This window comes from Theropithecus gelada, chromosome 2 (genome assembly GCF_003255815.1).
Source record: "Theropithecus gelada isolate Dixy chromosome 2, Tgel_1.0, whole genome shotgun sequence".
Taxonomy (NCBI): Eukaryota; Metazoa; Chordata; class Mammalia; order Primates; family Cercopithecidae; genus Theropithecus; species Theropithecus gelada.
In genome coordinates this window covers 69,089,550-69,104,683 of record NC_037669.1, presented here as the reverse complement: position 1 = coordinate 69,104,683, position 15,134 = coordinate 69,089,550, and the positions used below count along the sequence as shown (strand labels likewise).

At 44.3% G+C, this 15,134-nt stretch overlaps 1 protein-coding gene across 14 annotated transcripts in view; it reads right to left on the bottom strand.

Annotated features, from left to right (window-relative positions):
* FOXP1 (forkhead box P1) overlaps nt 1–15,134 on the bottom strand; it is a 632,119-nt gene that overhangs the window by 109,342 nt on the left and 507,643 nt on the right. Inside the window, exon 1 of one of the 14 annotated variants that reach the window (XM_025374740.1) lies at nt 939–1,088. The exons of 12 other annotated variants lie outside the window; for them this stretch is intronic. The gene's annotated coding sequence lies outside the window, so the exon portion shown is untranslated. Of the gene's footprint in view, nt 1–938; nt 1,089–15,134 lie in introns of those variants that run through there. One more of the 14 variants, XM_025374742.1, reaches the window with a different exon arrangement.

Here is a 15,134-nt window from a genome sequence, read left to right as displayed (position 1 = left end):
AAACTTTACCACCCACTTCCTAAAGGTCCTCTCCTTCCCATCACCATACTTGGGGAGGGGGGAAATAAAAGTCCCGTTTCCACTGACCGTCTTTCATGCAGTTCTGACAGTTGAGTTAGCTACATTCAGAGCCGATTCAGCTGGGAGTACCCCGTGGCAATTCCTCAGTCTGCTGCACGTCCAAACCCAAACCCCGCTCACTACTTAATTAACCAGCCAAGTAATGCAACAGAGGCTTAGAATCCCCAACCTGCCAGAGTGTTCCATTCGCTCGCTCGCCTGCTCCGGTGTGGGGCTCTGTGCCTCTCCCTCCCCCTTTACTGTGTGTGAACTCCTCGAATTTGAACAGCTAAGCTGAAAATAGCCTAGACAGATATAGAAACAAACTATCAGAAGCAAAGAAACATCCACATGGGTTACATTGAGATGGAAGGCTCCTTGTATATTTCACACGCTCTGAAAGTGACAGAAATCACACCCCAGATACGTCCCCCGAATGGAGTGATGGCGAGGGCTTCACCAAAGTGGCTGCGTGAAGGCCAGACCGGCAGAAAATGAATCGCAAACGAAAAAGAGAGAGAGAGAAACACACAAGCAGGACTTCCTCCAACTCTCAACTACACCCCACCCATGAACATTTAAAAAAAGAGAGCGAGAGTGTGAGCCAGAGAGCAAGGGTGGGGGGGGGGGGGGATTTCTCTCCAGGACCCACAGGCCTGCAGCTCCTTCTTACCCCTCTACTCCCTCCCCGCCTCCACTTACAGAGCGCAACTCCTACCCAAGTTGGTAAACAGCGAGGATGAGGATGATTTTTTAAAAGACTCAACTTCAGAACCCTCGGGCTCTCCTGCCTTCCCCAGCGAGGCCCCCAGGAAGCGGGCGCCGCGGAGCCGGGGGAAGGAGAGCGAAACCGGCAAAGATCAATCAGAAGGACCAACCTGACACTCTCCATGTAGCCGCCAGGCGCGCGGAGCCGGGCTCGGGGCGCCCGCGCGGGCCGGGCGTGGGGTCCGGCGGCCTCGGCGTGCAGGCGGACTGCACGCGCGCAGGGGCGCTCCGGCTCGCGGGCTGACAAGACGCGCCGCGCCGCGCCCACCCGCCCCGCCCTGCTCCACCAATCACAACCCGCCTCTAAACACCCCGCGCCGCGCCGCGCCGCGCCCCACACAATGGGCTCCGCGGCCCGCGCCCCGCGCCCGCGCGCCCCGGCCCCCTCCGCGCGGCAGGTGAAATCACGCTCGGGTGCAACCCTGCTTTTGTCTGGAGAGCAACTCCACTTAATAGCTGTTAACCCGGTGACCCGCCTCCGGCTGACGTCTGGGTCGGCCGGGCTCGGCGCGCACCGCTCCCTCTGGCCGGGGCTCTGCGGGGCCGGGGCTGCCGGCGGGGCGGCGTGTTTGTTTCGTCTTTGAAACTGACAAAGAGTTGTCCTAACCTTTCCGAGAAACCCGGGAGGCCGAAGAGGGGGCACCCGGCGCTGGCGGCGCCAAGCCGACTGCTCCAAGCAACTGTTCGGCTTCGGGAGGGGACGTGGGTCTCCCAGACAGCGCAGAGAAGCGCTTTCCTCGAAAACCGCCCTGGGAGGAGAACTTTCGCTTCACGTCGGGGGTTTCACAGAGCCTCGGCCTCCCCACACCCCTTTCTTTCCCAGAGTCGGGCTCGCCAAAGTGTGCCAGTGCGCACCGAGGAAAACTAAGCCGACGCGGGGTGGAAATAAATAACGTGCCTCGTCGCTGAACCAGGCAACTTCCCCTCTAGAACGACAGCTGCCGAAGAAAGCATCTGCCACACGTTTGCTAAGAAATAATTCTTTAAATTCCTTTCTTATTTATACAACAATAGCAACAACAAAAGCTACTCTCAATAAGCACTTTAGGATGACCTTCTCTATTAGAAATAGTCACTGCTCTTTCAGGCTATTGAAAGCTGAGTTACAGTGTTTTTTTAAAAAGTCAACAATATGCTAAACTTTGTTGGCTCAACTGACACGATTTAAGCGTCAGGTTAATCTAGTCCGTTTCGGCGACTCTAAAAAATCACCTATTTACCACCTTCAAACTTGGAGAAAAACTTCCTGGCCTGTATATTTTTTTTAAAGACACACACACAAAATCCACACACACATTTTTATTCTTTTTCTCAAAATATTAGAGGAAAAGGAATAATGTGACATCAATGAATACCTATTTGCCCTCAAAAAAAAAAAAAAAAAAAAAAAGCAACAAAATCTGACCCAGTAATTCCAGGAGTTTTACTTGAAAGTACATTTTGATGTGAGGTGTATTAAATGCAGGTTACTACAAACCATAAAGAATATTGGTAATATTTCCAATCAAGCAAATGCCTGAATTTCAACAGGGTCAGCGGGGAGCAGACAATTCCCTCTTTACTCTGGCTGTAAAAGAGACAAGCGCGAAGTGACCATCAACGTATGATCAGATGTTAAATGGGCACAGCGCAGATCGCTCTTCACCCTAAAGTGTTTTTGTGTCAGATACCAAATTTATTAATAGGATTTTTTCAGGTCACAAAATGTGACCCCACCCTCTCATGAATATTCAACAGAGAACCAAGGGCGCTTTTGGGGGGTAGAAGGGCCTTAAATCTGCCAGAAAGTCCCCTGATTATCAGTAGAGTTCTGACTCTTAAAGAGACAAGGTGCTCTTTCCGGAGGGGCTGGCAGAGAGCCCCAACGGCAGGAAATAAAAATAAAGGAAGTGCTGTCCAACCAATGTACAGGGAGAAAGTGGAAAGAATCATTTCAAAACGCCTAAGTGACTTTCTTTTTCCCAAAGTATTAAAATTGAGTTTTAATGTTTATAAACAAAAACTGGGATGTACTTTGAATATGCAATGTATTTTTATTTTAGAAACTACGTTCTTCATGAGGCATCTATAAAACTCATGCATGCTTTTAGAATGTGGACTAACTCCTTTGCAGGTCAGTGTTTATCAGCTAATAGTCTCCAGGTGCATCAAAACAAACAATAAACAAGCAAACAAAAAACATTACAGACGCTCATGACCCAGCTGTGGAGACAAGCCTTAAACAAAATAATTAGAGAGTGATGCAATGCAGTGCTTACTCAAGTACTAAATTGCACAGTGGTGGCTGTAAGCACCATGGGACCACAAAGGAGGAGGAGATCACTAGGAGGAGGGGTCTGGGAAGGCCCCTTGGGGAGGTGGCATTTAAAGGCTGATGGTTTGGATAAGGGGGAGGTGACAGAGAGGGAAATGGCTTGGCACACTAACTCAGAAGCCACCTGGAGCCCATCTTGCCCTCTCTCCAAACAGACAGATGATATGGTGACTCAGAGACTACTTCTGGGCAAGGAAATGTCCCATCAGTGATAAACCTGGATAAACTACGTATGCCCAGGTCACTTTGGTTAATTCTAAACTCCTGTGGTCCTGTGCACTTGCCCTGTGTTTGGGATGCAGGAAGAACTGGAACTTCCATAACTGGAGTATAATATAAAATGTTAAAACCAATAGTAACTCATAAGACTTCGTTAAAACCATTGATTAATCACTATGAGCGCCAGGTCATTTTAGAAAAGCTGAATAAGAAAGGCCAACAAAAATATTTTGGATTGTGGGTGTTTTAACAGTCTCATGCAGCTGTCATAATCTGAACACAAATTCCAGGCCCCATTGTACAGAGGAGGAAACTGAGGTTTAGAAAAGCAAAGTGATTTCTCCCAAGAATTAAACATGGCCAGGTGCAGTGGCTCATACTTATAATCCCAGCACTTTGGGAGGCCAAGGCAGGAAGACTGCTTAAGCCCATGGGTTTGAGACCACCCTGGGCAACATGGTGGGACTCCGTCTCCAAAACTACACACACACACACACACACACACACACACACACACACACACACACAGAGTGAGCCACGTGTGACTGTGCATGCCTATAGTCCCAACAACTTGGGAGACTGAGGTGGCAGGATCACCTGGAGCTCAGAAGTTCAAGGCTGCAGCAAGCTGTGATCGCACCACTGCACTCTAGCCTAGGCAACAGAGCAAGACTCTGTCTTAAAAAATAAAGAAATTAAAAAATAAAACATACTACAGGCCTCCAAGAGGAAGCAGATACTGGATAATTACAGAAAAAGAGAAGCCATAATAAAATAAAATGAATACCTGTGGTGGGGGGGGGGGTGGTGGTGGATATTGACGGGTAGGCCAATGTTTAAGGAAGAGTAAAGGAAATGCTAAATACCATACTTTAAAAATATTTTTGATGCCCACATCCTAACACCCACAACAGATACAGCTCTTGTTCAAACACCACATATTAAGAAACCTGTCAGTTGCTAAATGAGTCCATTGTGCAGCTGGCTGTGCACTTAAGAACAGATTACTATGATCCCACACCAAACTCTAACCACCAAATAACACACCTGGGACTAAAATCATGTATTATATTTGGTTCTGCTGAGCCTTAGCCTTGAACACAGAAGAAAGTGAAAGGTTTTACTGCCCATTCAGAGCTGAGAATGGAGATAAGATGTATTAAAGGAAGAGTCAGGAGGAGCGTCTCCTCAGGACATTATTCTGTACACTGATGAATGGCCCTGTGGTGAGGCTGATACAGCAATGGTCCCTGGCCCACGTGGTCCTCAGTTACAACGAAAAGGCCTGCTTTTGCCAGAAGCTGCTTGGAAATAACTACAGAAAGGATACGAGCATGGGGCGAAAAATCAACTGTGTGATCAGAGGCCAAAACCTTAATTCAAGTTTGCTGTCTTCTTCTGAACAACACTTGTGTTAACACAACACACATTTTCTTTCCCCTTTCCAATTAATTTAATGGAGTATCCAGGACATACTCTGAAATGACAGAACTTAAAGAGATCCAACCAACTGATTCTGTTGCTGGAGAGAAAAAGCTAAAGCAACAGGAATACAAAATGTAAGCCCAGTAATATGCCTGATGGCCTACCCAGGGAAGCTCGCCTCTGCAGAAGGAGGACAGCTTTAAGTATTTCTCCAAAGAATGCCAACGGGGCAGCCAATTAGACTTACTAAATTGCAACAGCAATGCCCCATTCCTGAGATCTGGGGATTTGTCTCCAAGGAACCACCATTCTGTGTTGATTTAAGCAGTGCTTTTACTTAAAAATATAAATTAATACATCATCCATCTACAGGGAGCTAAGGCAGTTAGCTCCATATTGATATTGTTTATGTCACTGTTATGCGTATGTTGACAATGAAGCTAATTATGTTGTTTTTCTTCTGTGCCTGCAAGTTTGGCCGGGGGAAAACACTGAGTTCTCACTGTTCCATAGGAGTTTTAATTCCCCTTAATGCATCCTCCAAATTGCCGTTTGCATTTTCATGTAATGCAACATTTTATAATGCCATTGCTTCTGGTTAATTTGTATATACACAGTATGACATGTCAACATTCAGGTGACTTATGAGTATGATGAGCTTTGGAAAATATCAACCTAAAAACAAACCCCTTATTCTAAAAGCATTCATAAGCATCAGAGGTAAACAAAATCATGACAGAAAAGAAAAATGACAACATACTTTCCTAACTGTGCATCTAACTAACAGTAATAAACTACCCTCTCTCATTTATGATAAAACCATAATCCCTTGTTTTAACATAATGTAAAATTTGTTAATGGACTGTTTCTGCCATGAGGTTAGAACAGATTACACGGAAGTGTGCAAAGTTCTTGAAAAGGTACATGTTTTGGGGCAGTAGAGCATGTCCCAAAGTGCCGTATCCTTCAGATATCAGGGGGAAAAAATCATTGCCGCCACCACCACCACCAAGTATGATTTATTTCCCTCCCGAAGAGTGACAGTATTTTTGGCCCACCCACAGGCAAACCCTCGATTTTTAAGCATAACCAGAAATGGGGCACTGAAGGGGAAAGAAAAGATGGCTCTTGGGGAATGAAATTACATTTTAATTTTTTTTAACGTTTAATTATGTAGAGATCGCTGAATATCAGATAAAGGCAACTGACCACCTTTATTTAGTATAGTCAGCTTTTCCAGAGATCCGTGGTGTGCAGCAAGCCTGCAAAGAGGCAAAGGGAGCGTGTCCCATCCTGCCCTCTGAACAATGCTCACACATCTTCCTCCCATGCAACGCCACCCTCCTCTGACCCTAGGTTGACACACCCTCATGTCAAAACCTTCTTTACGCCTGCCCTCTGCTGGCAAGCCTGCCAGGATTAGGATTTTGACTACTTTAACTTATTCAAACGACAACTTTTAAAGCCAGACAGAGAAAGGACATGTAATGAACTATTAACTGGAATATATAAATTAAGACATTTAAACAAAACGGGGAGAGGAAGGGGGGCACCCCTAGTGAAATATGGCACTTTTAATGTAAAAATGCACATTCGTCTATTCTATTGCCTGCTCGCTCACGGCAGGGGAGTGCCAAACTTTATATTTTAGCTTGCCTAAGAGAACAACCTGTATTACTGTTGGGCATCTTGCCTTCTTTTGCTCACTCTCCAGGGAGAGCATGTCGGCGCATTTTCAATAAAACACCTTCTTAGCACTAATGGGCCACTGTTCCCATTTCAGTGGTCCCTAAGGTTTCACGATACAGTATATTTAGCTGACTCGCAGTTCGAGTTTTCTTCTGGCATTCCTAAGATCCACAAAATGGAAAGAGAAAAAAAAAAAAAAGGCAAAAGAAGAGTACTTGCTCATCCTTTGTTTAAGTAAGAAAACAGTCAACTTTGAGACTGATTAGCTGGTAGGACTTACACAAAACAAGGGCACTCTTGGGCCCTCTCCCCTGCTACGCGAACCCTCCGCGCACGTGTGGGCCAGGCTCCCAGCTAAAGGAGGGCTCTGGGCATTAGAGGTAAATTTCCGCAGCAGCGTGCTGGGGTTTAACAGTGCAACTCCTGTCAGTGTCAATGGGAAGCACGAGGCCTGTACAAATCCCTGCATACCATTTCAAAAATATATCTCCAAGACGGGAAAATGAAGCTTAGCAGTTGCAACCTCAAAAGCATTCAGGAAGTAGCACTCTTGACAGCGCTTTAGATGCCGAGTAAATGCTCTTATAAAGAACACCCAATCCAGCCGACAATAAATCTTACACCGGGGAAGCCAGCACAGGGCTGTGGAATCCCCTCCAAGATAATTGCCTTCCACACTGTGTGGCATAGAAACCGCTACACAGAAAACATTTTCTGGGGCTCTGCAGCTTGCTATGGCTTGCTTTGCTTTCCTTAATAGTCACCAATTACATAGACGCTCACACCCTATCTTTAAGAGTGACCATATAAAAGCCTCAAGGTTCGTCTCCTTTTCTAGAAAAAAACGTTGCAAGGCCAGTTCTAGTGGGGAGGGGGTGGGAGAGGGAGGTTGAGAACAGATGTGTGTAAGAACTCAGGAATGGAATCTGACACAGGCATCCAGGTGAGCAACCCTGGGTGTCTCCACTTTCCAGTCTTTGACGGTTCATGTAGTTTCCAGACAGCTCCAAGTACTGGAGCTCATCTACAGGCCGCTGAAGCGGTCAGCACATCTTTTCTAGTCCACAGTGGCCTCAAGCAGGCTGTTTAACTCAGATAGTACAGGAATACTAGATATGACTTAGGATTCTATTAACGACTTTGTCAGGAATAATAGTGTGATTGTGGGCAAGTCACGTCACCTCTCTGTGCCTGCACATTTCAGCTAAACAAAGAGGAAGATGGATGAGATCCCTCTATAATTTCTTTTTTTTTCTTTTTTTTTCAGACGGAGTCTCGCTCTTGTCACCCAGCCTGGAGTGCAATGGTGCATCTTGGCTCACTGCAACCTCCACCCCCTGAATTTAAGCGATTCTCTTGCCTCAGCCTCCCAAATAGCTGGGATTACAGGCACCTGCCACCATGCCTGGCTAATTTTTGTATTTTTAGTAGAGACGAGGTTTCACCATGTTGCCCAGGCTGGTCTCAAACTCCCGACACCTCAGGTGATCTGCCTGCCTCAGCCTCCCAAAGTGTGAGCCACTGCGCCCAGCCTCTATAGTTTCTTTAGCAACAACAACAACAACAACAACGACGATGACAACAACAACAACAGCTACCATTACTGCTATCATTACACCTATCATGTACCAGGTGTACATTTTACATTAGCAAAGGACTAATCTCTAGGTATTTTCTGCTTACAATTAGTATCCTATATAAAACTACCAGAAATAGGGCTGGGTGCAGTGACTCATGCCTATAATCTCAGTGACTCAGGAGGCCGAGAGAGGAGGATCAGTTGGGGCCAGGAATTCAAGACCAGCTAGGGCAATGTAGCAAGACCCTGTCTCTAAAATGTTTTTAAAAATTACCCAGGCATGGCATGCATCTGTAGTCCTAGCTACTCCAGAGGCTGAGGTAGGAGGACTGCTTGAGCCCTGGAGGTTGAGGTTGCAGTGAGCCCTGATCACGTCATTGCACTCTACTCCACAGCCAGGGCAACAGGAGTGAGACCCCATCTCTACAATGAATGAATGAAACCAGAACCACCAGAAATATGGTTTAAAATTATAAATAGGATTTTAGAATTCAATAATCTCAAACACTGTCATGTGTACAATGAGTCAGGGAACAACAACCAAAAAAATGTTTTTTGGGAAAAACCCAAAACCTTTATTGGGATGTTCTCTAGGTCATAAGCCCCATGAAACATCAACAACTTGTAGTACATACAGTAAGTCACATACATGCTTTAAGACTTGGTAGATTTAGTTGACGGGGTCAGATGAAGACTCTCAAACAACTTCACTTCTAAACATATTTATGTTTTTTTGTGCTTGTGACTTTTTCATCCTCTTCCTTAACCACTTTGGTTCTTTTATTTCAACCATGTCTGCTTTCACCAAAAAGATTTCTGACTATCCAATCCAGCCTCCCAAACCACTTGCTTGCTTCTGTTGGCTGCATATTGGAAAGGAGAGATGAGTTTTAAGCATCAGGTGGCTGCTACTGATGGGGGGTGCCTTTTCCATCTCCGACTGAAGCCACAGCTAAGGTTTAGATTGGATTGCAAGGGACATTTGGAAGAAAGAGTTATCTCACAGAGACATCAGACCCCTTTTGTATTAATAGTTTAATAACGTTTTGTATTAATAGTTTAATAATGTCTTGAGAAAATGCATACAGAAATGCAGTCTAGCCTGCAGGCCAATTATTTATTTTTTATTATTTCAAATGGCATTTCATCCTTCATGAAGAAAAGCAGTAGATGAAGCAGGAAGCTTTCAGGTCATATAGAACTTCCCTCTTTTCAAACAAATAAGGCATTGTGTTTGAACAATAGGAGGAATGTCTAATTGATCTTAATTAAATTCAGTGATGTCCAATTTTTGAGATGGGTCAGAACACATCTATGTAATGTCACAACCCAACAGACCAGACCTTTGAAATCAGGGCGCGCTGTGGTTAACTGTTCTCTGACACCCTTTTTCATCCATTCACCATTCCACTGGGCTACTAACTTATTCTTCCCTCTAACTTTGTTCTCTGCTTATACCCTTCTCTATGCGTCATGTGAATCCTGACCTCTTCCTGCCTTGGGGCTTACATTTTAACAACAACAACAGCAACACCCCTTATCTCTGAAGTCTGCAAAGCCCTGTGAACATTCTTACCACAACCTATGAAACAGGAATCCTATAACCTCCACTGCACATAGAGAAGGCTACCTGGAGTTTGAAGCAGAAGAGATGTGAGTTTGAACCCAGTATTTGTTACGCATCAGCAATGTAGGTGAGTTGCAAAAGTTTATATTATCCGCATTTCCTCATTTGTAAAGTGGGAATGATTATCTGCCTCAGAGTAGATAGATGTTTCTGTTATTATTTTCTGAGGTGGTGTCAACTTCTAAATTAATGCCTCCTAATTCGGGAGCATCGGTGTGAATATTTTACCCAATGTATGGCAAGTACACAGTGTCTAGCAAACCCTCCAATGTTGTTCACGGTTAGGGGACTTGTCTGAGGTCCTTTGGCTGGTGAATGGAAGAGCTGGGATGTGACTGTGTCCTCCAGGGCTCAGTTTCCTGCATTAGGGACCCTCTTCATTTGCTGGTTACAGAGTTTGGACAACTTTAAGACAATGCTAAGGTAACAGGACCAGAGTCACTCATGAACAGGGAGGTGCAGGAAATCCTCTAAAGAAGCCACCAATCACAAACTGGGAAGCACATACTGTGACCTTGGCACAGGATTTGACAAAGAAAGGGAAAATGAGGGAAGGGTTGGTGCCTGGTAATAAGATGGCTGAGAAATACAGCAATACTTACGGGAATGTGTGGTGCATCTGGCATTTCCTATAAAAGTGTTTAATCCTCCAAACAACCCTATGAAGTAGGTATTATTATGCCCACTTAACAGATAGATAAACTGAGGCTCTAAGAGCTTACATTATTATTATTATTATTTGAAATGGAGTCTTGCTCTGTCACCCAGGCTGGAGTGCAGTGGTGTGATCTTGGCTCACTGCAACTTCCGCCTCCCGGGTTCAAGTGATTCTCCTGCCTCAGCCTCCCCAGTAGCTGGGACTACAGGTGCCCACCTCCATGCCTGGCTAATTTTTGTATTTTTAGTAGAGACAGGGTTTCACCATATTGGCCAGGCTGGTCTCAAACTCCTGACCTCAGGTGATTCACCCACATCGGCCTTCCAAAGTGCTGGGATTACAAGTGTGAGTCACTGTACTTGGGCTGCTTAAATTATTTAACCAGTATCTTGAAGCCAGTCAGTGGGGTGTTGGGACTTGAATGACTCCAAAACAAGGCTTCTATCCCATATGCCAATCTGGAGACGAGGCTTGGGGGTAAAACTAAGCCTAGGAGAACAAAGGGGCTAGTTCAGTCTTACTCCCATGGAAAATAAATGTGACCAAGTGTCACTGATTAGTCAGCATAATGGAAGCTAAAATAACACAAAGTTAAAATTCTGATGTCCTCTTTGATTCTTACAGGAATCCACAGTGACAACCCACAACTGGGCTGGCTGTATGCAGGAGTGGGAAGATCGAGGGAGTGAGACCAGTGGTTCACGCATTCTTTTTGAGTTACTTCTCCATTAAGCAGTTTCTTATACTCCCATCTCCACTGCTGGAAACAGAGACAGACGGACACCAATGATCTTCTCTCATCTCCTTCTGACACATGACTGAGCAGCCTCAGTGCCCGAGTTCTCCTGGTAATACACAGTGTCTCAGATGTAAACATGAAACATCAGGGTGGCGGAGCTTATTTGGTCTCTAATCATAAAAGGCAGGGAGAGAATTCAGCATGGTGACTGCAGAGACACTGCCATCAGTTCTGATCCTGGTGATACTATTCTCTGGCTGTACATTTAGTAAATTGCTGGTTTCTATAGACTTCAGTTTCCTCATCTATAAAAAAGAACTAATCCTAGTACTTCACCCACACAAGGTTTAAATGAGATAAAACAGATCAGTGGCTGGCACACAGTAAGCACTTAAAATGCTTCCTAATGTATCATTATTACTATTACTACATACCACTTTTCCTTCAGTTTCTTCCTTTTGCTATAATGAAATTACAGAAGCCAAAACTTATTTTAGTTCCTTAGACTTCTTATTTTTTTGTGCTGTAGGTATTGTTGATCCTCACTCCAAAATTTAACTCAGCAGCGGCAGCTCCTTCAGCCAAACAATGGAAGAAGACATTTGATTGTTTTGTTTTTTAACCAGGGTTACTAGATCAAGAGTCATCTTTTAAGAGGCAAAATAGCAGTCCCACTTAAATCTCGAGGTTACTGGTGTGCTACACACCCCAACCAGTTCATCACTTGCATGTGGTGAAAGAGTATGGTGGTTTGCTAAACACTGAGCTCTCAAGGACCCAATGGGTTGTTTTTTTAAAAATAGATAGGGTCTAACCCTGTCACCCAGACTGGAGTGCAGTAGCACAATTATGACTCACTGCAGCCTCAATCTCCTGGGCTCAAGGGATCCTCCTGCCTTAGCCTCCCCAGTAGCTGGGACCACAGGTATGCACCACCAGGCCTGGCTAATTTTTTATTTTTCTTTTTTGTAGAGACAGGGACTCTGTATGTTGCCTAGGCTGGTCTCGAACTCCTGGGCTCAAGTGATCTTCCTGCCTCGACCTCCCAAAGGGCTGGGATTACAGGAGTGAGCCATAGTACCAGGTCCTACTGAGATATTCTAAGGAGGGGTCTCTGCCCCAGTGTCAAGAACAATGAACTGTAGGTTGGCCAACATGAGATCTAATTTATGGAATCTTTGGCCTATATTTTTTCAATGTTTTGTTACTCACAGTGGAGTCTGTCTCCAGAAAGGCTGGCTTTCAAAGCAGTCCCAGCCACCCTGGCTCCAGAGAGGGCTCAGCTTGCACCCAAATAGCATCATAGTTTAACAGGCTGACTTTAAGATTATTTTGCAAGTTCCCAATACCCAACTAACTCAAAGAAAGAAATGGAAATATCTTTTCTTTTCTTACCATCATGTGATCATTTGCTGAATTAACAAACACGTAAATATGCAGACATCAGAAAAGAAAGGCTCCTACTTTGGCCTCAGGGAAAGGAGAACTTCTAGAATAAGACAAGAGTTATGCTGAAGATGAAAGGATAATGCTCTGCCCTAGGGAGATGGACAGGCAGGACCAGGAAGGGCATTTGAGCTACTGGAATGGCACGTGCCAACATTCATATGGCAGACAACATGAGTCAGAATACCAGAGAATGTGAAGGATTTGGTGTGGCTGGGGTGATTATAATTCATGCTCCAGCTCCCTTCCTTTGAGATGAATAGTGTTTTTTCTTTTTCTTAATTTCACCTGTATTTCCTATCTCAAAAATTTACTTATCTCTTCCTCTTCTCATTCTTCCTGTTTTGAGCATGGTCTCTGTTCTTCTTTATTCATGTCATGTCCATGATTAACATGATCTCATCTAGCCTTGCCCTCAGCTGGGTCAAACACACATACATAGTTTTCCTCCAAGTTAGCAGAGTTTGGTGTTCTTTATTCCTATCCTGGCATGCTCTCAACGGTGACTGCTAAGCTTCTAAGACAGAGATGTTTGAGTCAGTGGATCTCTAATACGTCTCTGAAATTTTTGAAGTGTTAATCTGACATTCACACGGGGAATAGGAACACATAAAGTTATGGAGCATGGGCTCATGGGTTAGATATTTCAGTCACCAAGTGTTTAAATAATATCACATCAGGCATGGTTATCTTATTATACAATTAAGTAGAACAAAACTTGAAGAGAGCTCACATCCAAGCACAGGCAAACTTCTAAAACATCAAGGACTTGTATGCTAATCCTTCTTAGATTTCTAGGAGAGGAAATAGAACTCTAACAAAAACGGCAGAGTCAAGGCTACCATTGACTTTTCACATGTCACTCCCATTCTGCAGCAAGGTGTCAATCCCTGAACCCTGAGGTCTCTTTAGTGCACTCTCTCCTAAGGCAGCATCGCTGCACTGGAGTGAAGGTGGCTCTTGTTAATTTTTATTTACTTGTTCCTTATGAACTAAGTGGGGAGTGGGGGAAAAGATAGCTAAAGAACTGTTTATAGTACACTGAAACTGAATGTCATGAAAAGCAGAAAGGAGCCAAGTCTAAACAAAAAGTATTCCTCTATTAGGCAAAATTATCCTTTTTAACAGGAATGCACATACACACAAGGAGAAGAGGTCACTAACCTAGCCATCTTCCCATCCATGGCACTAAATTTGGGGTGTTCCCACTTCCCTGACTTCCTATAGCATTCACTCTCTGTGCTAGTCACTTCATCATTCCATTACATATTGAATTAGCTCATCAAACGCCATTGTACATAACCCTGTACATACCGCTCCTCAGCAAAGATTTCATGAATTTTATAAACAAATGAATAAACCAATGAATGAATGTTTTCTATTTTCTCTTCTTTCCCTTACTCCCCTCTCACCTCATCCCCTCCTGAGAAGCATTTATGTTTCCTGTGCATATATATATATATATATATATATATATATATGTTTCATTCTTGCTGCCCAGGCTGGAGTGCAATGGCGCAATCTCAGTTCACCGCAACCTCCACCTTCCGGGTTCAAGCAATTTTTCTGCTTCAGCCTCCCGAGTAGCTGGGATTACAGACAGGCGCCACCATGCTCATTTAATTTTGTATTTTTAGTAGAGGCAGGGTTTCTCCATGTTTGTCAGGCTGCTCTCGAACTCCCGACCTCAGGTGATCCGCCTGCTTTGGCCTCCCAAAGTGCTAGGATTACAGGCGTGAGCCACCATGCACGGCCTCCTGTGCATATTTTCTCTAAACTGTAAGCTCTGAGAGATGGATTGTGTGCTCTTTCTTCTTTCTCCACCTGTGGTGCATTTCACATAGTGTTAAGGAAAAAGTAATTAAGTCCTTGCTAAATAGTAGCATCTCTATATGTAAGACAAGCATTCAATGAGAAGAGAAGCATCCCTATATTGCCATGTTTAGAGACTAAAATCTTGTTGATGATGATTTTATGACTGAGTGACCTCATCATATGCAAAAAGTGCATTTGTATACAGCAATCAATGATTAGACTCTTTGAAAGCTAAAAAACAAAACAAAGCTGGGTACAAACCATGATTCAGAGATTACACAAATCACAAATGTCATTTTATGGCTGTGAGTAAACTTGGATGACTTACCCTAATACAACTGTACCTACTAAAGGTAGACAGCTATCCAGGGTTTTAAAAAATCATCTGTCTTTCATTTCTCTTGCTAATTTTGTCAAATGAAAAGAATTCTTCTGAATGGACCTAAGACTGGAAGGGCACGAAAAGCAGTTTCTCTAAACTGCTGACAATACCAGCACATCGTGCAACTAGATAACGTTGCCCAAGGAGCTTCCACTTCATTTTGTTTTCCCTCCAATGGCTCTTCACTGATGCAGCTAAGAAAGAGAAGGAGGAGGAAAGACCCACAGGAAGACTGCAGCCCAGACTTCACTGGAGCCACTAGTCATAAATAGTGGCAACTTTAACCCTTCTCCTTGGAAACAGAAGAGCTAGTGTGACCTCTGCTTCTCTTTCGTTACCTGGATTCTGGGAACTGCAGATTTAAGAACTAAGTTCATCCCAACAGTGGATGCTATGGAACTCCTGCACGGTAA